This window comes from Leopardus geoffroyi, chromosome X, assembly GCF_018350155.1.
Source record: "Leopardus geoffroyi isolate Oge1 chromosome X, O.geoffroyi_Oge1_pat1.0, whole genome shotgun sequence".
Lineage (NCBI taxonomy): Eukaryota > Metazoa > Chordata > Mammalia > Carnivora > Felidae > Leopardus > Leopardus geoffroyi.
This window is the reverse complement of record NC_059343.1, coordinates 22614853-22640586: the sequence shown is the minus strand read 5'-3', so window position 1 is coordinate 22640586 and position 25734 is coordinate 22614853.

The following is a 25734-nucleotide window of genomic DNA, read 5'->3' as shown; positions in this document are numbered from 1 at the left end:
TGTATGGTGAAAGGCTCTCTCCCATACTTGAGTCCTTATAAAGGGGAGAAATTCAAAGAGAATCACTTGTAGAGATAAAAGTATAAAAAAGAGGACAAGGCTTTTCATGAACCATTTTGATGTCTGCTAATGGATCACGTTCAATAACCTGCTGTGTGTTTATCCAAGTATGGTAAAATGGAGTTGTCAGGGCATAGAAGGTTAGAGGCAATGGATCAACTTGCATTCCCTGTTTTGGATGTTCTGTGAGCGCCAGCCACATTGGGTACCTGGACTTGAGCCATCTTGTTGGTATCTTTCCCAAGATAGTTGCCAGGCCACTAGTCAAGGTTATTCCAGCAGCTCTTGGAAGTGCCTTATGACAGGATCTGGAATTTTGGGTGTGTAACAAGTATAGGTGATTGAAGAGTAGAGCCTGAGCCAGATCATTAAGGGATACTCATTGAAACTATTCAGATTACAAGCCGAAGAGAGGGACTGCAGCCAATTAATGCAGGTTGTCTATTCAACGTGAATCAAAGAGCCTACATCTGAAAGAAGTCCATGACAGCACAGAAACAAATTCAGGAAATCAAAAAGCAGTACTGAATTACAAGTAAGAGGAGATGGAAAGTAACTGGTATAGGGCATCAAGACTCCGGACTAATTGGGGACAGGAATACTGTGGTGAATTTCCAGAACGGGTCCTAAAGTAATGAGTTCGGATCTTGCTTCCCATAGTTGTTCAGAGATTAGTCTCATAAAAAGACCTGAATTGGGTCTGACAAATTCCAGTACACTTCTAAACATGAATCCAAACTAAACCGAGAAAGTTAGGAAGCCAGGGAATAGTGGATGAGGGAATTCCCTAATAATGTACCCCACAAAAAGACTGCCTTTAAATACGTGCCACGGATCTATCAGTCAGCTCTAGTAAGAGAAGCAGTCATAAGAGAAAAAGGGGAGGGGATTATAACCACTACCAGCTAACCAAAAAGACTTTTTTGCTTTTTTTTTTCTTCCCCCTCACGGCAGTGCTCTGGCCTTTGAAGAGAGTTGGAGGGAGGGGTAGGAGATATCTTCAAGCTGATCTTGTTCCCCTCAGCCACTTATAAGCAAACTCCCAGATCAAATGCCCGTTGGGAAGAAGAGAGAGATTGAACTGAACGTGCCTGAAATGTCACGAAGGGAATAAGCTATTAATAACATCTTAATTGCAGGCAGTAATTTCTTACGTTCCCCTCAGTGAAAATTCTTCAGTAAACAAGTTACTTGAATAATACAACTTTGTATCTTTGAGCCTCTGGTAGCTCTTGTGGAGTACTGGGGTACTAAAAGTGCTGGCTTTGGAGGTTTATCGTAGTCATTAACTGCCAAATTCCTGAAAAGAGGATCTCAGGATGTAACCAGTATTATCAGTGCTCTCATCCCCCCATGGGAAGAAGGACTGGGAGACTCTTTGGGATTTCTAATGTTTAGACAGAATTCTAGTAAGCTCCTCTGAGCTACAAGCTTGTCAGCTGGAGACATTCTCAGTCTTTCTACTTATTATCTATGACGAGATTACTAGTATGTTAACAGAACATTAAAGTTTACAGGTATCCTTAACGGGTATTATCTTTTTTTGATTGTCATAACACCCTTGTAAAATAGGGAAGGTTAATTTCATTATCTTAATTTTATTATTTTATTTTATTTTATTTTATTATTTTATTTTTTAGTTTGAGAGATAGAGCGGGGTGGAGAGGGAGAGGGAGAGAGAAAATCTTAAACAGGCTCCATGCCCAGCACAGAGCCCAGTGTGGGGCTCGATCTAATGACCTCGGGACCATAACCTGAACTGAAAGCAAGAGTCAGACGCTCAACTGACTGAGCCACCCAAGTGCCGCAGTATCTTCATTTTATAGGAGAGGAAAATGAAGCACAAACTTTAAAAAATTTGTTCAGTCACAAAATCAAAACCTAGTGGTGTCTCAGGGTGCCTGGGTGGCCCAGTGGGTTAAGTGTCTGACTTTGGCTCAGGTCATGCTCTCATGATTCATGAGTTTGAGCCCTGCATCAGGCTCTGGACGCTCAGTACAGATCCTGCTTTGGATCCTCTGTCTCCTTCTCTCTCTGCCCTTCCCCAGCTTGGGCACTCTCTCTCTCTCTCACATATAAATAAACATAAAAAAGAAAGGAAGGAAGGAAGGAAGGAAGGAAGGAAGGAAGGAAGGAAGGAAGGAAGGAAGGAAGAATAACATTTAAAAAGGGGGACGGGGCACCTGGGTGGCTCAGTAGGTTAAGCATCCGACTTTGACTCAGGTCATGATCTCATAGTTTGTGGGTTCGAGCCCCGTGTCAGGCTGTGTGCTGACAGCTCAGAGCCTGGAGCCTGCTTTGGATCCTCTGTCTCCCCCTCTCTCTGCCCCTCCCCTGCTTGTGCTCTCTCTCTTAAAAAGAAATATTAAAAATTAAAAAAAAAAAAGAACCTAGTGGTGGCTCTAAATTCCTGACTTCCCTTATTAGTGACTGCCAACGTTATTTTTAATTATTAGATCTCTGGAAATGCATACACAAACACAGTATGAATATAAAGGTAAATATCATGTGACAATGAAATCATATACCAGATTAACATAAACTACACAGGAAAATTAAAGTAATACTTTTAAGTCAGAAAATATTTTGTTGAACATTTCTAAGAGACCTAAAATGTTAAAATGCGTAAACGTGAAACATGTGAATTTATCTAGTTTGCATTTTAAAATAGGTTAAATAGCCCAAAGTGAAATGTTAAAAAAATTCACCTTCAGTTTCTAATGAAAATAAGGAAAGCATATCAACAATGTGAATGAAATCTAGAATTTTTATTAAGGGCCGCTGATGTAAGAGGGAAAGTTAGATTGTGGATAATTTTCACTAACTTTTGGACTATGATATTACCTATTGGTTTCTCAAACCATGAAAGATAATAATTTAATGAAGCATCACATTGCAAAGATAATTTGGCTCTGTCTATTCTAGTGCTTACTGTATTTTTGGACTGGGCCTTGGGATAATCAGCATGTCAGTCCATGACTCTCTGTCCTTTTTATTCAGCTTGGTGATCCTAGTTAAGATAACTATGTGATTGATTCTTGCCTTGGCTCCTTCTTTTTCCCATTGCATATTTTCTCCAGTAGCCAATAATAGGGAAATGTTATATAGATACCAGCAAAGCCTCATGATTATATTGCTTCAACAAAATGTAATATTCACGTGAGAGAACCTTGGAACATTTATTTTTCTCTGTGTGTGTGTGCACGTATATGCACACGTACCTAGTGAGTAGGAGCAGAGATTTCAGACTCCACAGACATAAAAAGGCCTTTTTTAATAATACAAAGACCTCATTGTGCTTGATTAAATGGTTCCTATTTTTGTTAGTTCAACTTGGATTTAAGTTAAGAACCACCCTGAAATTTGTCAGACTCGGTTCAGATTTTTTATCAGACTAGACTCTGAACAACTATGGGAAGCAAGCTGTGAACTCTTCTATACTCTTGGACCACTTCTGGAAACTCACCACAGTGTTTCCGTCCCCAATTGGTCCTGAGCCTCGAGAGCCTATACCAGTGACTTTCCATTCCCTTTTCGTTTATGGCTTCAGTCTTCCTATTTGATTTTTGCCAAAAGTATAGATTCAAGTGTAAGATAAATCCTGTCATCATTTTAACATTCAGCACAGGGTAGTTTACTGTGCAGCAATAAATGAATGGAATAGATTTTTTTTTTAACCTGGAATTGTTGTGTTTCTGTAACAAAGTGTAAAGTGTACGACTTTGAGATGAAGCAATGTACAAGGGTGGAGTATCTTGAGCACAGTGTTAGTAAAACACTAAGGAGCCTCATATCTACCAAAAGAAAATGACAATAAAGAGAATCTTACTTTCAAGCCAGATCTCAAATAATTTCTACATGTAAAGTTTTAACAAATGGGAACTTACCTTTAAAAAAATATCAGTTTAAAAAGAAAGTAACAACCATGGGTATGAGTCAAAAGAAATAATGGCAAAATGAGAGCAACCAATAAAATAAACATTAGAATTATTAGCCATGTATTGTAATATCTTAATAACTTCAGGGGCGCCTGGGTGGCTCAGTCATTTAGGCGTCTGACTCTTGGTTTCGGCTCAGGTCATGATCTCATGGTTTTTGAGATCAAGCCTCGTGTTGGGCTCCACGGTGACAGTGGAGCCAGCTTGGGATTCTGTCTCTCCCTCTCTCTCTGCCTCTCCCCTACTCGTGTTCTCTCTCTCTCTCTCAAAATAAGTAAATAAGTTTAAAAGAAATAAACTCTAAAAAATAACTTTAGAGAAATCAAAAACTAAACATAAGTTAGAAGAGAGTTAGGAAACATTACAAAATATGGATTATAAAAGCCCAATAAGTTCTGTTTCCAGTAATGGCAGACTAGTTGATTTGGATCAACTTTCTCATGTAGAATAGCAAACATTTGCACGTTTTCTAAAAGAAAGTGTTCATTTGAAGGCATTGAAGAACTAACATGGAAGGCAAGAATTATCGGAAAACCAGAAAGATTGAATTGAGAATTTGGGGATTTTTTCCCCAAGGAGTATTTGACAAACATAAAAGAGTCTGTGGTGAGGCTAAGAAGCTGAGTGATGCTTCTGATAGATTCACAGGGCTGGGGAAACAAAAATTAAGATTTAGTTTCCCTATCAAATTCTATAACCTTTGTGTTGTGAATAATGCATGGGGTACATGCCCTAAAAAAAATGCTCTACCTATCTGAAAGAGACAAAAATAAGTTCTCTTTTGTGGAAAAATAGATCAAACTAGACTTAAAATTGTTGATATGTCTTTTCATATATGATGCCTGCAGCTCAAAAATTGTACAAGTGTACAAGTAGATAAGAGAAATATTATTAAAATCAGAAGACACAACAAGGAAACAGAAACAGATTCAGAGGGAAACACAGATAATGGAATTAATTCACATATATTTTTTTAATTTTACTATTATTTTCCCCCAGCTTTATTGAGATCTAATTGACATATAACATTGTGCAAGTTATGGTTTTTAATGACCATGTTCAATATGTTATGGAAATAAAAATGAGAATAACAACTTGGGAAGTGAAACGAAAATTATAAAAAGGACAAGATAAAAATCCTTGAACCAAAGAAAACAATAAAAATTTAAAAAGCAATGTGTGTGGTTAATGGCAGATTAGAGCTAAAGAAATCATAGGAGAATATTCAAAAAGAAGTATGTTGATAAATAATGAAAATACAAGAGACCTTATAATGGTCATTTGGCATACAATGGAAAAGTTAAATATCCTTCTAATTAAAGTCCCATAAAGTGGGAAGAGAATGGGAAACAAACAACATTTTAAAAGGAAAACAGATGAGAAATTTTTAGGGGTCATAAAAGGCATCAAGTCACAAAGCTCTAACAATTCCAGAAAAATAAATACAAAAATCTACACCTCGTACACCAAAGTCAAAACTACCAAAAGTCAATCATGAAGAGAAAATTCTAGAACAGTAGAGGAAAAAAATTACCCCTATGATTAGTAATAATACACACAATTGACTTTACATGGGGGAAAAAAACATAAGAAAGCCAGAAGATAATAACAGAATTTATATCTGTAATTTGCAATTCTTCCCACCAAAAAATTTCCCCCAATGTCTTTGCCGTGAATTTCATAAAAAATGTAGTGCAAATAAAGGCAAATTCTTCTAAAAAATAGAAAAATTTCAAGTGAACATAATTTTGATACCAAAATATATGAAGATATTATAAGAAAGGAAAATTACAGATCAAACACATAGGCTACACTTGAAAGGATGGGGAAAAAAATTCTCCATACAAAGAGGAACCAGCAAAAGGCAGGGATAGCTATATTAATATTAGACAAACATAGACTTTCAGACAAAAATTGTTACAAGAAGCAAAAAAGGACATTATTTAAGGATTAAAGGGTCAATTGGCCAAGAAGACTTAACAATTATAAATATGATATGCCAAACATAAGAGTTCTGAAATGAATGAGGCAAAATTTGACAGAATTGAAATAATAATAGTAGGAGACTATTGAAATACAATTGAAATTGAAATACAGTAATAGTAGGAGACCTCAATACCCCACCTTCAGTAATGGATAGAACAACCAGACAGAAGATCAGTAAGGTAACAGAGGACTCGAACAACACTTTAGACTAAGTGGACATAAAATATACAGAACACTTCCTCCAACAGCGGTAGAATATACATACTTCTTAGGAGTACACGGAATATTTTACAGGATAGATGATGTGCCAGACAACAAAACCAGTCTCAACAAATTTAAAGAGATTGGAATTATACAAAGTATCTTTTCTGATCACAATGGCATGAAACTAGAAAACAATAGCAAAAGAAAACTTGGAAAACCCACATGTATGTGGAAAATAAACCATATACTCATCAACAACTACTGAGTCAAAGAATGAGTCACAATGGAAATTAGGAACTATCCTGAGACAAATAAAAACAAAAATACAACATACCAAAATTTATGGGATGCAACAAAAGAAATGCTAGGAGGAAAGTTTATAGCTGAAAATGTGTACATTTGAAAGAAGAAAGATCTCAAATTAGCAACCTAACTTTACACCTTAAAGAACTAGAAAAAGAACAAATTAAACCAAAAACTAGCAGAAGGAAGGAAAAAATAAAGATGAGAGCAAAGAATAATGGAATAGAGAATACAAAAACAATAGATAATATCAACTAAACTAGGAGTTGTTGTTTTTTTTTAAAAGATCAACAAAAGTAAGAAAAAAAAGACCCAAATAACTAATACCAGAAAAGAAAGAAGAGACATTACAACCAATGCCACAGAAATAAAAAGGATTATAAGACAATACTGTAAATAATTGTATGTCGGGGTGCCTGGCGGCTCAGCCAGTTAAGCAATGACTTTGGCTCAGGTCATGATCTCGTGGTTTATGGATTCGAGCCCCTTGTTGGGTTCTGTGCTGACAGCTCAGAGCCTGGAGCCTACTTCGGATTCTGTGTCTCCCTCTCTCTCTGCCCCTCCCCTGCTCTCTCAAAAAAAATAAATGGTTAAAAAATTTTAAAAAAATTGTATGTCAATAAATTGGATAATGGATAGAAGAACTGGGCAATAATTGGATAGAAGAAATGGGCAAATCCCTATAAACACACAATCTACTAAGACTGAATCATTAAGAAATAAAAAACCTGAACAGATCTAGAACTAGTAAGAAGATAGAATCAGTAATCAAAACCTCCCAATAAAAAAACCCCAGGATTAGATGGTGTCACCGGTGAATTCTAGCAAATATTTAAAGAAAAATTAACATCAATACTACCCAAACCCTTCCAGAAAATTGAGAGAAAAAAAAAGGAACACTTCCAAAATCATTTCATGAGGTCAGCAAACAGACTTAAGAATATACTATTTATGTGAATAATTTCCAAACCGGCTAATTCAATCTGCCATTTAAAAAAGTTCCTACAAAGGAATCACTGGGCCAGGTAGTTTCATACTATTTTTGTTGTGGTTTTTTTTTTTTTTTTTTTTTTTAATTTTTTTTTTTTTTCAACGTTTATTTATTTTTGGGACAGAGAGAGACAGAGCATGAACGGGGGAGGGTCAGAGAGAGAGGGAAACACAGAATCGGAAACAGGCTCCAGGCTCTGAGCCATCCGCCCAGAGCCTGACGCGGGGCTCGAACTCACGGACCGCGAGATCGTGACCTGGCTGAAGTCGGACGCTTAACCGACTGCGCCACCCAGGCGCCCCAGTTGTGGTTTTTAATAAACTTGCCAACCAGACTCTCAAATTTATGTAGAAGAACCAAGTGCCAAGAATACATAAGATGCTCCTTAAGAAGAACGTGGTAGGGGGTTATTTTATCAAATGTTAATTATTATTTTAAAGCAATCATTAATTAGGATAACAGGATGTTCGTGCAGAGATAGCCAAATGGAAGTACAAAAAATGCCCCAGAATAAGAACCACCGTATATTGAACACTTAATTTATGTTAGAACTAAGAGACCTTAATAAATGAAATGGAGTGCCGTAATTAGACATTGATTGCTTTAAGGTTTCAATTGCAGAAGAGCTCACAGGACTCAGTTATTTTACAGCTTTATTAGAGAGAAGAGATACATTCTCCCAACAGCAGGTGAAGTATCTGCACTAAAGGGCCTCGAGATATCAGGAGCAAGCTTGCTTGTCTGCCCACCACCGGGGCTCAGAGGACACACTCTGTGTCCAGATCTCAAACCCCTGACATGCATGCAGGTGTAGACCAGCCTTAACCATCAAAAAACCCCAGGCTCTACTGAAACTAGATAAAAATTTTAAATCCAATCATTATTAGTAAACAACACGGACAGACAGTCCTTCTCTGAAACAAATCACATACTCATGGTTTCAGAATATCATTTTTCTCTAGTTAACTGTATTTCACAGCTTTGGCTAAGAGTACCAGGCTGCAGAGTTGTCTGGCTTTAGTATGTGGTCAATCCTGTCCTGCTGAGATTAACCCATGCTATACACGAAGTGAGAAAAATATCTACAGGGAAAACTGCTGAAACTAAATTTTAACCATAATGGATACAATCATTTTCTGTTGAATTACAGTCTTAAATATGAAAGCCATAGCTATAATGTTTCAGAAAATTACATAGGAGATCATCTTCATGACTATGGAAAAAGGGAAGGGTTTTAAAAGTTAACACAGGGGCTGCCTGGGTGGCTCAGTCGGTTAAGCGTCCAGCTTCGGCTCAGGTCATGATCTCTCAGTTTGTGAGATTGAGCCCCGAGTAGGGCTTTGTGCTGACAGCTCAGAGCCTGGAGCCTGCTTCAGATTCTGTCTCCATCTCTCGGCCCCTCCCCTGCTCATACACTGTGTCTCTCTGTCTCTCAATAATAAATAAACATTAAAAAAAATTTTTTTTAAAGTTAACACAGAAAGTGTAAAAAAACATTTAAAGAAGGATTGATAATGCTTAATACTTTAACATTTTAAATTATCTTTTATCTCAGGATATTTTTCTTTTTCATCACAAGTACACTCCTAATCCCCTTCACCTGTCTCCCCCCTCCCTCCATCTACCTGGCGTCTGGTAACCGTAAGTTTGTTCTCTATAGTTAAGAGTCTTGTTTCTTGGTTTGTGTGTCTCTTTTTTTCCCTTTTGTTCATTTGTTTTGTTTGTAGCAAGTGGAAAATATGTTTCAAATGAGGAAAAGTTGCAACACATGTAACTGATGTATCATTAGTATTCACAACATAGAAATGAAAGTCCTAAAATAAGAAAAACATAAGCAACACAATGGAAAAAATAGGTTGGAAATTTTTGAACAGACAATTCCAGTAGAGAAGTATAAATGAACACCAGATATATGAAAAAAAATGTTTAACTTCATTAAAAGTCAAGGAAATGGAACTTAAAAACACACTGAGTTATAGCTTAACACCTAATAGATTCAAAAGGAAATGAGAGAGGGGGCGCCTGGCTGGATCAGTCAGTGAAGCATGCGACTCTTGATCTCAGGGTTGTGAGTTTGAGCCCCTCATTCCATGTGGAGATTACTTTAAAAATCAAAGTAAAGAAAAAGGAAATGAGGGAAGGGAAGAAGAAAGGAATTGAGGAGGGAGGAAAAGAAAAGCCAGACACTATCAGACGTGAATGAGCATGAAACGGGCACAACTGAAATTTACAAGTCTAGGTGAAGCATAAATTGCTGTAGACACTAAACTACATACAACCTAGAAGTTCTACTCCTAGATGATTATCCTAGAGAAATTGTTGTATGTGTGCTCCAGGAGACACGTGTAAAATGATGTTCTTAGACACACTGTTTATAACAGAAAAGAATTGGAGACTCTCAAACGCAAATCATTTCATTTAAAAGATCAATTGACTTTGGTATATTCATTCAACATACTATACAGCCATGTAGTTGAATGAGTAAATGCTAAACACAACCACACAGCTGAATGTCAAGCATATAATCCTGAGAGAAAGAAGCAAGTCACAGAAGAACATTCCATTTATATAAAGTTCAGAAACTGGCAAATTTCAACAATGCATTAAGAATGTGTGAAACCACTATAAAGAAACACAAGTTTATGATCATTACAACTCCCCATTTTTAAAAATACTCCTTAGGTACAATTTATGGTAAAACCTCGGCGTTATTCTCACACCTCCTTCTCTCCCTATTTTGCCATCTTCTGCCCTGATACATTTATTCTATTTTTTATTTAATTTTGTTTATTTATTTATTTTGAGAGAAAAAGAAAACATGAGCAGGGGAGGGGAAGAGAGAAAGGGAGAGAGAAAGAATCCCAAGCAGGCTCCACAGTGTCAGAACAGAGTCCAAGACGGGGCTCGAACTCAAGAACCGTGAGATCGTGACCTGAGCCGAAGTCAAGAGCTAGACGCGCTTAACGGAATGAGCCACACGGGCACCCCTACCCTGATACATTTAACCATCCAGGCTGGTTGATTCCACTTCCTGTGCATTTCTAGAATTGATCCTTATCTCCTCCTCTTCACTGTTCCCATCCTAATACAGACACCCTGCTACTTGCCTGTATGATTAAAGCAACTTCTTAACACATGTCCCTGCCCTATTTTGCCCCTCTACTGTCCATCCCTGCCACTACTGCCACAAGGGTCCTTTTAAAATGCAAATCTGATCTTAATTGCTCCTGTACTGAATTCTCATCACTCTTAGGATAAATATAATGGCTAACAAACTCCTAAATGATTTACCTCTTCATCTCTTCATTCATATTTCTCAGTACCGACTTATCTCTTCTCAGCTCTTCCCTTTTGCATGTCCTGTTGTCTCTGATTGAAATGTTCTTGGGACGCCTGGGTGGCTCAGTTGGTTAAGTGTCCAACTTCAGCTCAGGGCATGATCTCACAGTTTGTGAGTTCAAGCCCTGCATCAGACTCATGTGCTGACAGCTCACAGCCTGGAGCCTGCTTCGATTCTGTGTCTCCCTCTCTCTCTCTACCCCTCCCCCACTCACACTCTCTATTTGTCTCTCAAAAATGAATAAATGTTAAACAAAAATTTTTAAGGAAGGTTCTCATCCCAGACCCCTCTTTCCTGTCTTATATTTCTCTCTCTGCCTTGCCTCAAAGTGAATGCCACTTCCTCATGGAAGTATTCCTGAACTCAACAAGGTTATTTTTGGTGTCTATTTCATAAATGCACCTGCATTACAAAGTGTACTTCTCATGTTATAAACTTTTCACATTGCATTTTTTAGGGTTGTTCACAATACTATGAGTTTTATGAGCAAAGCCATCCTTTTTACTTTGCCCCATATTGAATATCCAGTATTTGAAATTATGACTGCCACATAATAAGCATATATCAAGTGTTAATAAATAAATAACATGAATTATTTGGGCAGAATACAGGCAATCTGATGTCCAATGTTTCTCCAACATGTACCTCTGGTATAAATTTCTCAACTTCTTTAGGCCCCAGTTTCCTGCTCTTTAAATTGACATATCTCTTCTTTTCCTAGGTAATGAACTTCCTTTAATAAAATCATCGGCTGGCCCTCATTTTGTGTGACTCTGCAACTTCTAGTTCTGCTGTCCCTGCATTTGAGGGTGTCAAAAACCCTGAACCTTACACAAGATTTCTAAAACCCTTAAAAAATGACTTGAAACTAAATCCATTATGATTTTCACTTTCGTGTGCATCAGGGTTTGAACAAAGTGTGAGCTTTGATCCTGGAACACATACAAAAATGTGTCTTATCTGGATCCTCATTGGCTTCCTAAATGTTCTGCCTTCGTCCATTTTGTTCCTTTCCCATTATCTATATCACAGCCACAATGTCCTTTTCAACGTATTCATTTGATTACTTACTCCTGCCCACCGTAAGGTCTTTATTCATGACATCTCTTCCAGTCAATGTATTTTATGTCTCCTCCTCTTCACAGAAGGAACTCCTACATGTCTTTCTAATCTCAATTTTAGTGTGACCTTTTCAGTGACTCCTCATGAACAAATATTTCTGTTAAAGAATCTTACCGCACTGTCTACTCCTACAGTACCTGCGTAGTTTTAACATTTTGAAATTCTTTGTGTGGGTATTTGTTTAATGTTTGTTGTTCATTTCCTGCACCAGCCACATACTCTATGTGAGCAGAGGTCATATCTGATTTTCTTTTTCGTGGCAGCTCCAAGACCCTCCAAAGAGCCAGACACATAGTAGGCTCTCAAGTTACTTTTGTTTACAGTTAGGAAAAAAGAAAGAAAGAAGGATGGAAGCAAGGAAATAAGTTCTATTTTTTTTTATATTTTTATATTTATTTACTTATTTATTTATTTATTTATTATTTCACTTTATTTTTTATTTTTTAAAATTTACATCCAGATTAGTTAGTATATAGTGACGCAATGATTTCAGTAGATTCCTTAGTGCCCCTTACCCATTTAGCACTTCCCCCTTCCCACAACCCCTCCAGCAACCCTGTTTGTTCTCGATATTTATGAGTCTCTTTTGTTTTGTCCCCCTCCCTGTTTTTATATTACTTTTGTTTCCCTTCCCTTATGTTCATCTGTTTTGTCTCTTAAAGTCCTCCTATGAGTGAAGTCATATGATTTTTGTCTTTCTCTAACTGACTCATTTCACTTAGCATAATACCCTCCTGTTCCATCCACGTAGTTGCAAATGGCAAGATTTCATTCTTTTTGATTGCCAAGTAATACTCCATTGTATACACATATACCACCTTTTCTTTATCCATTCATCTATCGATGGACATTTGGGCTCTTTCCATACTTTGGCTATTGTGGATAGTGCTGCTATAAACATGGGGGTGCATGTGTCCCTTTGAAACAGCACACCTGTATCCCTTGGATAAATGCCTAGTAGTGCAATTGCTGGGTCATAGGGTAGTTCTATTTTTAGTTTTTTGAGAAACCTCCATACTGTTTTCCAGAGTGGCTGCACCAGCTTGCATTCCCACCAACAATGCAAAAGAGATCCTCTTTCTCTGCATCCTCGCCAGCATCTGTTGTTGCCTGAGTTGTTCATGTTAGCCATTCTTACAGGTGGGAGGTGGTATCGCATGGTGGTTTTGATTTGTATTTCCCTGATGATGAGTGATGTTGAGCATTTTTTCATGTGTCGGTTGGCCATCTGGATGTCTTCCTTGGAGAAGTGTCTTTTGCCCATTTCTTCACTGGATTATTTGTTTTTTGGGTGTTGAGTTTGATAAGTTCTTTATATATTTTGGATACTAACCCTTTGTCTGATATGTCATTTGCAAATATTTTCTCCCATTCTGTTGTTTGTCTTTTAGTTTTGATGATTTTTTCCTTCACTGTGCAGAAGCTTTTTATTTTGATGAGGTCCCAGTAGTTCATTTTTGCTTTTGTTTCCCTTGTCTCCGGAGACGTGTTGAGTAAGAAGTTGCTGCGGCCAAGATCAAAGAAGTTTTTGCCTGCTTTCTCCTCAAGGATTTTGATGGCTTCCTGTCTTACATTGAGGTCTTTCATCCACTTTGAGTTTATTTTTGTGTATGGTTTAAGAAAGTGGTCCAGGTTCATTCTTCTGCATGTCACTGTCCAGTTTTCCCAGCGCCATTTTCTGAAGAGACTGTCTTTATTCCATTGGATATTCTTTCCTGCTTTGTCAAAGATGAGTTGGCCATACGTTTGTGGGTCCATTTCTGGGTTCTCTATTCTATTCAATTGATCTGAGTGTCTGTTCTTTTGCCAGTACCATACTGTCTTGGTGATTACAGCTTTGTAGTATAGCTTGAAGTCTGGGATTGTGATGCCTCCTGCTTTGGTTTTCTTTTTCAAGATTTATTTGGCTATTCGGGGTCTTTTCTGGTTCCATACAAATTTTAGGATTATTTGTGTTAGCTCTGTGAAGAATGTTGGTGTTATTTTGATATGGATTGCATTGACTATGTAGATTGCTTTGGGTAGTATCGGCATTTTAACATTATTTGTTCTTCCTATCCAGGAGCATGGAATCTTTTTCCATTTTTGTGACTTCTTCCATTTCTTTCATCAGCTTTCTGTAGTTTTCAGTGTATAGATTTTTCATCTCTTTACTGAGATTTATTCCTAGGTATTTTGTGGTTTTTGGTACAATTGTAAATGGGATCGATTCCTTGATTTCTCTTTCTGTCACTTCATTGTTGGTGTATGAGAATGCAACCAATTTCTGTGCATTGATTTTATATCCTGCAACTTTGCTGAATTCATGAATCAGTTCTAGGAGTTTTTTGATGGACTCTTTTGGGTTTTCCGTATAGAGTATCATGTCATCTGTGAAGAGTGAAAGTTTGACCTCCTCCTGGCCAATTTGGATGCCTTTTATTTCTTTGTGTTGTCTGATGGGAGAGGCTAAGACTTCCAGTACTATGTTGAGTAACAGTGGTGAGAGTGAGCATCCCTGTCTTGTTCCTGACCTTAGGGGGTAAGCTCTCAGTTTTTCCCCATTGAAGATGATATTAGCATTGGGTCGCTCGTATATGGCTTTTATCATCTCAAGGTATGATTATTCTATCCCTACTTTCTTGAGGGTTTTTATCAAGAAAGGATGCTGTATTTTGTCAAAGGCTTTCTCTGCATGTATTGAAAGGATCATATGGTTCTTATCCTTTCTTTTATTGATATGATGAATCATGTTAATTGTTTGGTGGATATTGAACCAGCCCTGCATCCCAGGTATAAATCCCACTTGGTCGTGGTGAATAATTTTTTTAATGTATTGTTGGATCCGGTTGGCTAATATCTTGTTGAGGATTTTTGCATCCATGTTCATCAGGGAAATTGGTCTATAGTTCTCCTTTTTAGTGGGGTCTCTGTCTGGTTTTGGAATCAAGGTAATGCTGGCTTCTTAGAAAGAGTTTGGAAGTTTTCCTTCCATTTCTATTTTTTGGAACAGTTTCAAGAGAATAGATGTTAACTCTTCCTTAAATGTTTGGTAGAATTCCCCTGGAAAGCCATCTGGCCCTGGACTCTTGTTTTTTGGCAGCTTTTTGATTACTAATTCGATTTCCTTACTGGTTATGGGTCTGTTCAAATTTTCTATTTCTTCCTATGTGTCTAGCAATTTGTCCATTTCTTCCAGACTGCCCATTTTGTTGGCATAGAATTGCTCATAATATTCTCTTATTATTGTTTCATTTCTGTTGTGTTGGTTGTGATTTCTCCTCTTTCATTCTTGATTTTACTTATTTGGGTCCTTTCCTTTTTCTTCTTGATCGAACTGGCTAGTGGTTTATCAATTTTGTTAATTCTTTCAAAGAACCAGCTTCTGGTTTCATTGATCTGTTCTACTGGGTTTTTTGGTTTCAATAGCATTAATTTCTGCTTTAATCTTTATTATTTCCTGTCTTCTGCTAGTTTTGGGTTTTATTTGCTGTTCTTTTTCCAGCTCCTTAAGGCATTAGGTTTGGTTGTATATCTGAGATCTTTCTTCCTTCTTTAGGAAGGCCTGGATTGCTATATACTTTCCTCTTATGACTGCCTTTGCTGCATCCCAGAGGTTTTGGATTGTGGTGCTATCATTTTCGTTGACTTCCATATACTTTTTAATTTCTTCTTTAACTGCTTGGTTAGCCCATTCATTCTTTAGTAGAATGTTCTTCAGTCTCCAAGTATTTGTTACTTTTCCAAATTTTTTCTTGTGGTTGATTTCGAGTTTCATAGCGTTGTGGTCTGAAAATAGGCATGGTATGATCTCGATCTTTTTGTACTTACTTAGGGCTGATTTGTGTCCCAGTATATGGTCTACTCTGGAGAACGTTCCATGTGCACTGGAGAAGAATGTATATTCTGCTTTAGGATGGAATGTTCTGAATATATCTGTTAAGTCCATCTGGTCCAATGTGTCATTCAAAGCCATTGTTTCCTTGTTGATTTTTTGATTAGATGATGTGTCTATTGCTGTGAGTGGGGTGTTGAAGTCTCCTATTATGGTATTACTATCGATGTGTTTATGTTGTTGATTAACTGATTTATATATTTGGGTGCTGCCACATTTGGCTCATAAATGTTTACATTGTTAGGTCTTCTTGGTGGATAGACCCCCTTGATTATGATATAATGCCCTTCTGCATCTCTTAATACAGTCTTTATTTTAAAGTCTAGATTGTCGGATATAAGTATGGCTACTCTGGCTTTCTTTTGTTGACCATTAGCATGATAGATGGTTCTCCATCCCCTTATTTTCAATCTGTAGGTGTCTTTAGGTCTAAAGTGGGTCTCTTGTAAACAGCATATAGATGGGGTCTTGTTTTCTTATCCATTCTGATACCCTGTGTCTTTTGATTGGAGCCTTGAGTCCATTGACGTTTAGAGTGAGTACTGAAAGATATGAATTTATTGCCATTATGATGCTTGTAGGGTTGGAGTTTCTGGTGGTGTTCTCTGGTCCTTTATAATCTTTTGTTGCTTTTGGTATATATATATATATATATATATACCAAAAACAACAAATACACACACACACACATATATGTATACACATATATACACACACATATATATATATATATATATATATATACACAAATATATATATATTTTCATCTTTTGTCCCCTCAGAGAGTCCCCCTTAATATTTCTTGCATGGTTGGTTTAGTGGTCACAAACTCCTTTAGTTTTTGTTTGTCTGGGAAACTTTTTACTTCTACTTCTATTTTGAATGACAGCCTTGCTGGATAAAGAATTCTTGGCTCCATATTTTTCTGATTCAGCACACTGAATATATTCCACCACTCCTTTCTGGCCTGCCAGATTTCTGTGGATTGGTCTGCTGCAAACCTGATCTGTCTTCCCTTGTAGGCTAGGGACTTTTTTCCCCTTGCTGCTTTCATGTTTCTCTCCTAGCCTGAGTATTTTGTGAATTTGACTATGATATGCCTTGTTGAAGGTCGGTTTTGGTTGAATCTAATGGGGGTCCTCTGTGCTTCCTGGATTTTGATGTCTGTGTCTTTCCCCAGGTTAGGAAAGTGTTCCGCTACGATTTGCTCACACAATCCTTCTACCCCTATTTCTGTCTCTTTCTTCTCTGGGACCCCTATGATTCTGATGTTGTTCCTTTTTAATGAGTCACTGATTTCTCTAATTCTTAAATCGTGCTCTTTTGCCTTAATCTCCCTCTTTTTCTCTGCTTCGTTATTCTCTATAAGTTTGTCCTCTGTATCGCTGATTCTCTGTTCTGCCTCGTCCATCCTTGCTGACGCTGCATCCATCCATGATTGCTGCTCAGTTATAGCATTTTTAATTTCATTCTGGCTATTTTTTACTTCTTTTGTCTCTGCAGAAAGGGATTCTAATCTATTTTCAACTCCAGCTAGTATTCTTATTATCGTGATTCTAAATTCTGGTTTAGACATCTTGCTTGTGTCTGTGTTGGTTAAATCCCTGGCTGTCGTTTCTTCGTGCTCTTTCTTTTGGAGTGAATTCCTTCATTTTGTCATTTTGAAGGGAGAAAAGGAATTAATGAGGTAGAAACATTGAAATTAAAAAAATTAAAATTAAAAAATATTAAAATTAAAAATTAAAAACACACCCACACAAAAATCGAATAGATGGTGCTAGACCCTAGGTGTGTTTTGGTCTGGGTGTAGAAAATGGTTTGACAGATTAGAGAAACAAAGAAAGAAAAAAAAACGTGGGGGGAGAGAAAAAAAAAAAAGGAAATCGTTTGAGAATTTGAGAAAATAAATATACTAAAGTAGACTAAAATACACAAAAGTAGAGAATATAGTAGAAAAAAAGTATAGAAAAATATTTTTTAATAAAAATTAAAAAGAAATATGAATTTTTTTCTGTATTTAAGAAAAAAGAAAAGAAACAAAAAAGAAAAAAGATAAAAAAAGAAAAAGGAAAAGACAAAAAAAGAAATCGTTTGAAAACTTGAAAAGTGAATATGCTGTAGTAGACTGAAATAAAATGATGGGAATAAGACAGAATTTGAAAAAATGTACATAAAAGCAAAAAATATAGTAATAAAAATTAAATAAAATTATTTTTAAAAGAAATTGAAAGCAAAAATGAAGTTTTTCTCTTTCTGCATTCAAGAAAAACAAAAGAAATGAAACAGAGAAAAAAAGAAAAAGAAAAAAGGAAATTGTTCGAACATTTGAAAAGGTGAGTACACTGAAGTAGACTAAAATAAAATGATGGAAGTAAAGTAGAATTTGAAAAAAATTACACAAAAGTAAAAAGTGTAGTAATAAAACTTAAAGACCGATATTTCCAATAAAAATTGAAAATAAAAATGAGTTTTTTCTCTTTCTGTATTCAAGAAAAAGAATTGTAAAAGAGAAAAAGGAGAAAGAGAGAAAAAAAAACTGAATAGATGAACCTGCTAACAGATTGAAGTGGGACTGAAATTGCTTCATTTTCCCCTAGAGGTCAGTCCATGTAGCTCTTTATAGTCCATAAATTATGCCAGCGGTGAGGTTTGTGTTCTTGAAGAGTGAAGTTGGCCCAGTTGGGCAGGGCTCAGTGTAACGGCTCTGCTCTCCCCTAGATGGCACTGCTAGCCTACTGGGGTGGATTGTTGCGGTGCTCGTCGGTGCGCATGCACAGGAGCGGTGGAAAATGGCACCACTCAGCCACCCAGTCTGTTCTCCCGGATCAGCAGTCGTGAACTGGTCCTCCATCTTCAGCTCTCGTCCACTCCCTGCTTTTCCACTCTCTGTGACCAGGCCCCAGGCAGTTCCTCTCTCCCAAGTTTTGTCTCAGATGCGGCTGTTTTCCCTGGCCCCTTACTTCCGAAGGACTGCGGCTTTGACCCGCTCTGCCCCTCCGTGGGAGGGTCTCACCGACCAATGGCCGAATGTCGGCTGCACCAGGAATGCCTGCTGGATCCTGCTGTTGCCGGTGCCCCTAGACTGCAGCCAGGTGCCAGCCTACCCCCCCCCCCCCAAAGAATCGCGAGACAGTGTAGCCTCAGCATTTCAGGGACCATGGAAAATCGCAACACCCATCTGACACCAGGCTTCACCCTCAGCAACCTTGCCCCAGCACCAGCGAATGTGGCTGCCCTCCGGGATCTGCTGGGACCAGGTGGCTTCAACGTCTCTACCAAATGTCCTTCCATCAGTGGAACTGCTTTTCCCCGTGTGGCCCGAGAACCTCCCGGACCCCACTCTGTTCCTGGGGATTCATCTTTCTCACCAGAGCACTGTCAGGTATCGAGCTGCAGAGTTGCAGCTTTTGCACTCCACTTGTTTCCAGTCTTAATGGAATTTAAACCCTCTCCTTTCTCCCTTTTTAGTTTAGTCCCTGCAGCTGTTTCCAATTTTCCACTTTCTCTCCAGCTGCTTTTGGGGAGGGGTGCTTTTCCCCTATGCTCCCCCTCTCCCCAGTCTCCGTCCTTTCCACCTGCAAAAACGGTTCCCTGCCTTTTGGGGCTTCTTGCTCCCCAAGTTCAGCTCTTCATGTCACGTACCTGCTGATTTCTGTGGTTCAGGTTGTAACGATTGTTGTGTTAATCTTCCAGTCGGTTTTCTAGGTGTATAGGATGGTTTAGTGTTGGTCTGGCTGTATTTCATGGACGTGAGACACACAAAAAGCTTCCATGCTGTTCTGCCATCTTGGCTCCTCCCAATAAGTTCTACTTTTTGTGGACACTCCTGCAATTATCAGGAACACGAAACTGAGATAGACATTAATCTTTCAAGGAAGGTACCTGGATACATATCCAAAGCCTCAAGAGGAATAAACCATGAGCTCACTGTACCGCCAGCCCTGGAAGACTGCGGAAGTGGAAGTATGGAAGTATTGTTGTAGGAAATATGGGACCCAGGCAGGAAGATCGAATAAGGCTAGTGGCCAAAAAAAGGTCAGAGCTAGAGAAACTGAGTGCAAACGTCAAAGTAAATTCTAAGAGCGAGAACTCTTAGAATCCATCAATGATCAGGGTTGTTATAATACTTCCAGATAATGGCTCATGGTTCTGCTTTGTCATCTCTGATATTGTCATTGTGGTTGGCTGCATGAGAGCAGGAATCTCTAATTTCAGCATACTACATTTAAAAGAACTGTTTGAATGTTTTGTTTATTTTGAGAGAGAGAGCATGAGCAAGAGAGCGGCAGAGAGAGAGGGAGACAGAGAATCAGAAGCAGGCTCCAGGCTCTGAGCTGTCAGCACAGAGCCCAATGCGGGGCTTGAACTCACAAGCCGTGAGACCCTGACCAGAGCTGGTGTCAGACACTAAACTGACTGAGCCACCCAGGCGCCCCCAACAGACTACATTTTTAAATAACTGTATGTTTTCCTATTTGTTCTTCCATGCTTTTTCATATTTTGTACCTTTTTACAGTTTACTATCTGATATGTTCTTTTAAGAAATCAAGAGTATAAAGAAGATATTCAAAGAAATGTAGGTAAATTGATAAAATATTGATAAAGTTGGGAGACTTCAGTGTAGTTTGATTTCCTGGTGGTAAATAACAGTGTTGAAGTTGTGGACTAGGCCTTTTGCATTAGGGCTTTTTAATCTAATTTAACCTTCTCCAAAACACCTCAAAATAGGCACTCTTCCTATTTTGCAGATGAGGAAACCAAGGCTCATAAAGTCTTTGAGTTCTATGGAAATAGTTTTAAGCATGTCTAGAGCAAATTTCATGGTGTTTCTATATTAACCTTAAAACTAAGATCCTCCTTTCTTTATAAAACATTCCTCATATTTTTCTTTTCTAGGGTTGAAACACTCTAAAAAGCAAAAATACTTTGAAATTCCCCCTCCTTTTATATAGCAAATGAGAGAGTACTAATGTGATCTAGAAATCACACTGGTAAATCTATAACAAATAATCTTTCTTTAGGATGGATTTCAAGAGAGCTAGAATCATGTTTTTCAAACTTGAAAGGAATGCATTTTTTTCAGATGAGATCTTCTACAAAACTGTGTTTAAAAAACAGGTAAAAGAGTAGCTTCTTAGATCTTGAACTCCCTTCCAGTCTAGCAGTGGAAAACCCAGAGCCTGGAGGAACACGGGGTTAGAGCCTGTTCATTCTGAGTGTCCGACAGGGAAGGTAGGATAAAACCCTCAGGGTAGGAGGCCGGGAGCCAACAAAGAAGTTAAATATAATATCCTTATCCTCTTCAATTTAAAAATATGGCTGAACCTTAGTTAAATATTCATACTTCTTTGCCGTTATTTTTTCCACTTGCCATGATTTTCCCAGACATAGTTGCCTGGATACTTCTTTAACTGTCTGAAAAATAACTGAATCCCAGCCGGTGAGTTCCAGTGTTCTGGTTTCCTCCACTTGGGGTACTACTCAACCAATGCAAATTGAGAGTTTGGTGTGAAACAGGGGTACCGCTGTTCCCTCTGCATTACTAATACAGTCATGGCATTCAGAATCATCCCTCAGCACAGGCATGCATGCTGTTTCCTAATGCCAATTTTTTTGTAAGAAATCTGTAGTAATTTCTCACTGCCATTCAGTTCCATATGTATTTCTGGAATTAGCTAATTTAGCACATTTCCCTTTTGTTTGTCCTTGCTGTTGACTTATTTTCTTTCTTACATCTCCAGAATTATGGTTAAGAATGGTAACTACTTCTGCGTCCTAATCATATATTTATTTAATGATTATGAAGCTACTAAAGGAAAATTTCCTTTTAATATTAATTCTTCACTACACATGCTCAGCCCTATGTGAAAGGGTTTGTTTTTGATAGTTATTCAGCTCTTATAATGGTACTATATGGCATGTTATCTCTGTCTCCACTTTGCAGATAAGATCATTTGTTTAGAGTTTTAGTCATATTGTGACCTCATTAGGTATTTTTTTTAATTTTGTATTTAAATAGACAAGGGATATTAATTCTTACTTGGGCCCCCTGAGTTATCAAATAAAAGGCTCATTTCTGTCATTATCATGTAGAAAAAATGGATCTTTTTCAATAGATCAATATTGAAATGGCATAATTTGGCTCAGTTAATGAAAGTTCTTAAAGATTGCAGTGCCGTGTAATGATGCTGTCCAAAATAAAGGAAGAAAAATCATGGATTACAGGAAGCCTCCTAAAATTTGATTTTAATTCGGAGAAGGCTCCAATATTTATACCGCTTTCAATGAGATTAAGTTTCATAACCATTAAAGTCATGCCCGTTTGTGTAGTGATAAGGACACATACACTGATTATTTGTAAAATTATGAGATTTTTGCATATTTAGAAATTGACATTTCTAAACAAAATGTCAGATTTTTCCATTCACAATTAACAAAAATGCCACCAAATATTACCCTACTTTATATTTTTTTCTACATATCAAACATCCGTACCTATAGTTATAAAACAAAATAAGCTCAGCATTTCATTTGTTGCTAATTAACATTCCTAGGTAATGCCATAATGGGATCTAAACAATCTTTTCCCAATGCAACTGAAGAAGCACTGAGTGAGTAACTATAATTCTCTAGAAACTCTAAAACAACAACAACAACAACAACAGCACACATGTAAGTAAATGCAGTCTTGGTCCTTTCATTTGTTTCTAATGGAATATGAGTTAATATGAGGCTCTACTGTCTGATGTGTAGTCCATTCCCGCATCATTAAGGCTTCATTCATTCATGCCTTAACTCATTCCTCCAATATGTATAAAGAACTCACTATCCTAAGGTATGTTGCTAGTCATCGATGGATTATATGATTGACATGGTGTATACTTTCTTATGTCTAGAGGAGTAGATATAAAATTAAACAGGCAAAAAATAAAGCGTAAGATGTCCTGTGATAAGGGAAACATTAAGTGGTAAGGCAGTCCATTACCAGAGCACAGGGAGCTTGGCAAACACTGAATACTTAGGTCACATTCATTGGCTTTTTTTTTTCTTTCTCCTCTAGCACATGTGTTGATGCTCGACCTATATTCCCTCGTTACTCACAAATCTGGTAAAAATCTACGGCATGCAACCAAAAGTGCCTGCAACTCCCTCGGTGTGTGAGACAGGCCAGAATTCCATGTGAAATGATTCTGCTAAGAGCAGCCCTCAACCAATAACAGGTGGGATTTGAAAATAAATATCTAAGCTTCCTCGGCCCTCAGGTAGGAGATCCCTGACATACATTTTGCACGGTATCCCAGAGTTCCTCAGTGGGATTATGCCTTCGGTGCCCACAAGAGTAACCTGATCAATAACACATCCTTTGTTGGCTTCTTTTCCTTACCTGTGCCTCGTCTCCCCTCCCGAACAGGTGTTTCCAGGGTCACTTTCCAAATAAACTGCTTGCATTTGAATCCTTGTGTCAGGGTTTGCTCTAGGAGGTACCCAACCTATTATATCCATACTCCAAAACCTACAGAGGCTTCCTGAAAAATTCTTGACTCTTGAGTGCTAGTCAATCTGTATGATATCTTTTACTTAACCCCCTAAGATGAAAGAAATGAAGGCCATTAAATTTCACTACCAAAACTGTAATTAAAATACACTTTTTCGGAATCTAAGACCACTGATATTTCTATAAAATCGTGAAAGCCTCTTCCCAGTCAGCCAGTTGATCTCATGGGAGCAAATACCACATCGTATGAAAGCATTTCTAATTATCTGAAAAATAATTTCTCAGCTACATAATTGAAATTGAAATATTAATTTAAGTGCTGAAAGGCAAGAATCTTGCCATTATTCCTGGGCAAGCCACATTTATTCAGCCATATAAGTAACTTGATGTTTGAATCCTTATGTAGAACTTTCCATGGAAAGTGAAAATTAAAGATATCAAATTTCAAGACCTAATTCTTACAATCAAAAGCATACATAATGGAATGATAAGCATGTACATTACTAGATTATTATTTAGAATAGAACTAATGAGGGGTGACCAGGTGGGACAGTTGGTTAAACGTCCAATTCTTGATCTCGGCACAGATCGTGATCTCACGGTTTGAGAGTTTGAGCCCCACATTGGACTCTGCGCTGAGGGCACAGAGCCTGCTTGGGATTCTGTCTCTCCTCTCTGCCCCTCCCGTGCTTGTGTGCGCACGTGCTCTCTCTCTCTCTCTCTCTCTCTCTCTCTCTCTCTCTCAAAATAAATAAATAAACTTTTAAAAAATTAAAAAGAACTAATGACAATCACAAGCACATAACTTTCTTTTATCAATACTTGACATATCAAACTATATAGAAATGATTAGAGTAAAAGAAGAGAACTTATTGGAACAAATACTGCCATTTTGGGGGTTAGTGGTAAGGCAGATTTGAGACATTTTCTTCAGGGACAGAAAATGCAGTTTTTAAATGTATCTTTGTGGTATAAAAATGAGTCTTCGTTCATTTATAGAAATTGCAGGTAACTATATCTTAAACCACTTGAAGTATAACTGAAAACTGATATTTTATTGTTTAGTATGGAAGATAGGTTTTTATATTCCTTCTCTTAAAATATTTTTTTCAGTGTCTATGTAATTATGCTTTTTGTAAAATGTTTGGATAAATAAATGTATTAGGACTGTACTGGGGTACTTGAGTGCTTTTAGTTCATAGGAAGCACAAAATATACAATAAATGCATCAAGTAATTAATAATTGATAATATCTTTATGTTTTCAAATATTTGTTTATATTCTGCTTTGGTCCAAGAATGATGCTTGATAAAAATATCTATGTTGAGAAAAGTTTTAAAAATGTATATTTCAGGGGCGCCTGGGTGGCGCAGTCGGTTAAGCGTCCGACTTCAGCCAGGTCACGATCTCGCGGTCTGTGAGTTCGAGCCCCGCGTTGGGCTCTGGGCTGATGGCTCAGAGCCTGGAACCTGTTTCCGATTCTGTGTCTCCCTCTCTCTCTGCCCCTCCCCCGTTCATGCTCTGTCTCTCTCTGTCCCAAAAATAAATAAACGTTGAAAAAAAAATTTTTTTTTTAAAATGTGTATTTCAGATATTAGGTTAAAGGAAAAAGAACTACAGAGAAAGAATAGAGTCAAAAGTAAAATTAGGATACTAGGAAATATATAAATGCAGATAACCATAGATTTTATGGAAGATTCCAGATGTGTTGCTAAGAACCCTTTGCTGAATAACTTCTATTCAGTCATGCAGTGCAATTCTGTATCCTTTTATACTCTGGAATCTACCTCTTCCATGGACTACTTCCACAAGCTTCTTAGCCCTCTGGTTTCCTTGAGTTCCACAATGGGTGTACCCAGTAGGAGGTTGTAGAGAAGCAAGGGAATGAGGTCAGGGTATTCATTTCTTTTGCTCTTACCTGTGGGATCACCTCAGCCTGGCTGTGTTCCTCACATGTAAGTTACCGTTTCTTTGAAGGAAGCCCTCCTCTCTATGTACAATAGATTTTGAGTTCTGATCACCATTTTGTTCCTCATAACTCCATGCCTACAACTGGTAAAATCTTTGCTGTTACAATCACAGGATCCCTGTACAATTCCTAATGGCATCACTACAGACTGGTTATCCGTTTGCAAATAGTCTCTTCATTAGACTTTGACATTTTCTATACTGAGCATGACATTTATTTTCCTTTGAGACGTCAGTTGATACAACCTCAGCTTCCAAAAGGAAGGAATAATCTAGAGAAAAATCAAGGTATGCAATGTTTATCAGATTCAAAACAATAACAATTTAAAAATCTATTTTAGTAAATGCATAAATCTTTCTTTCTAAAGAGAAGTTCATAGCAAATGCATTATCATAGGTACACATAGAGTCAGGTTTGTATAATACAGTAAAGCCTTGGATTGTGAGTAACTT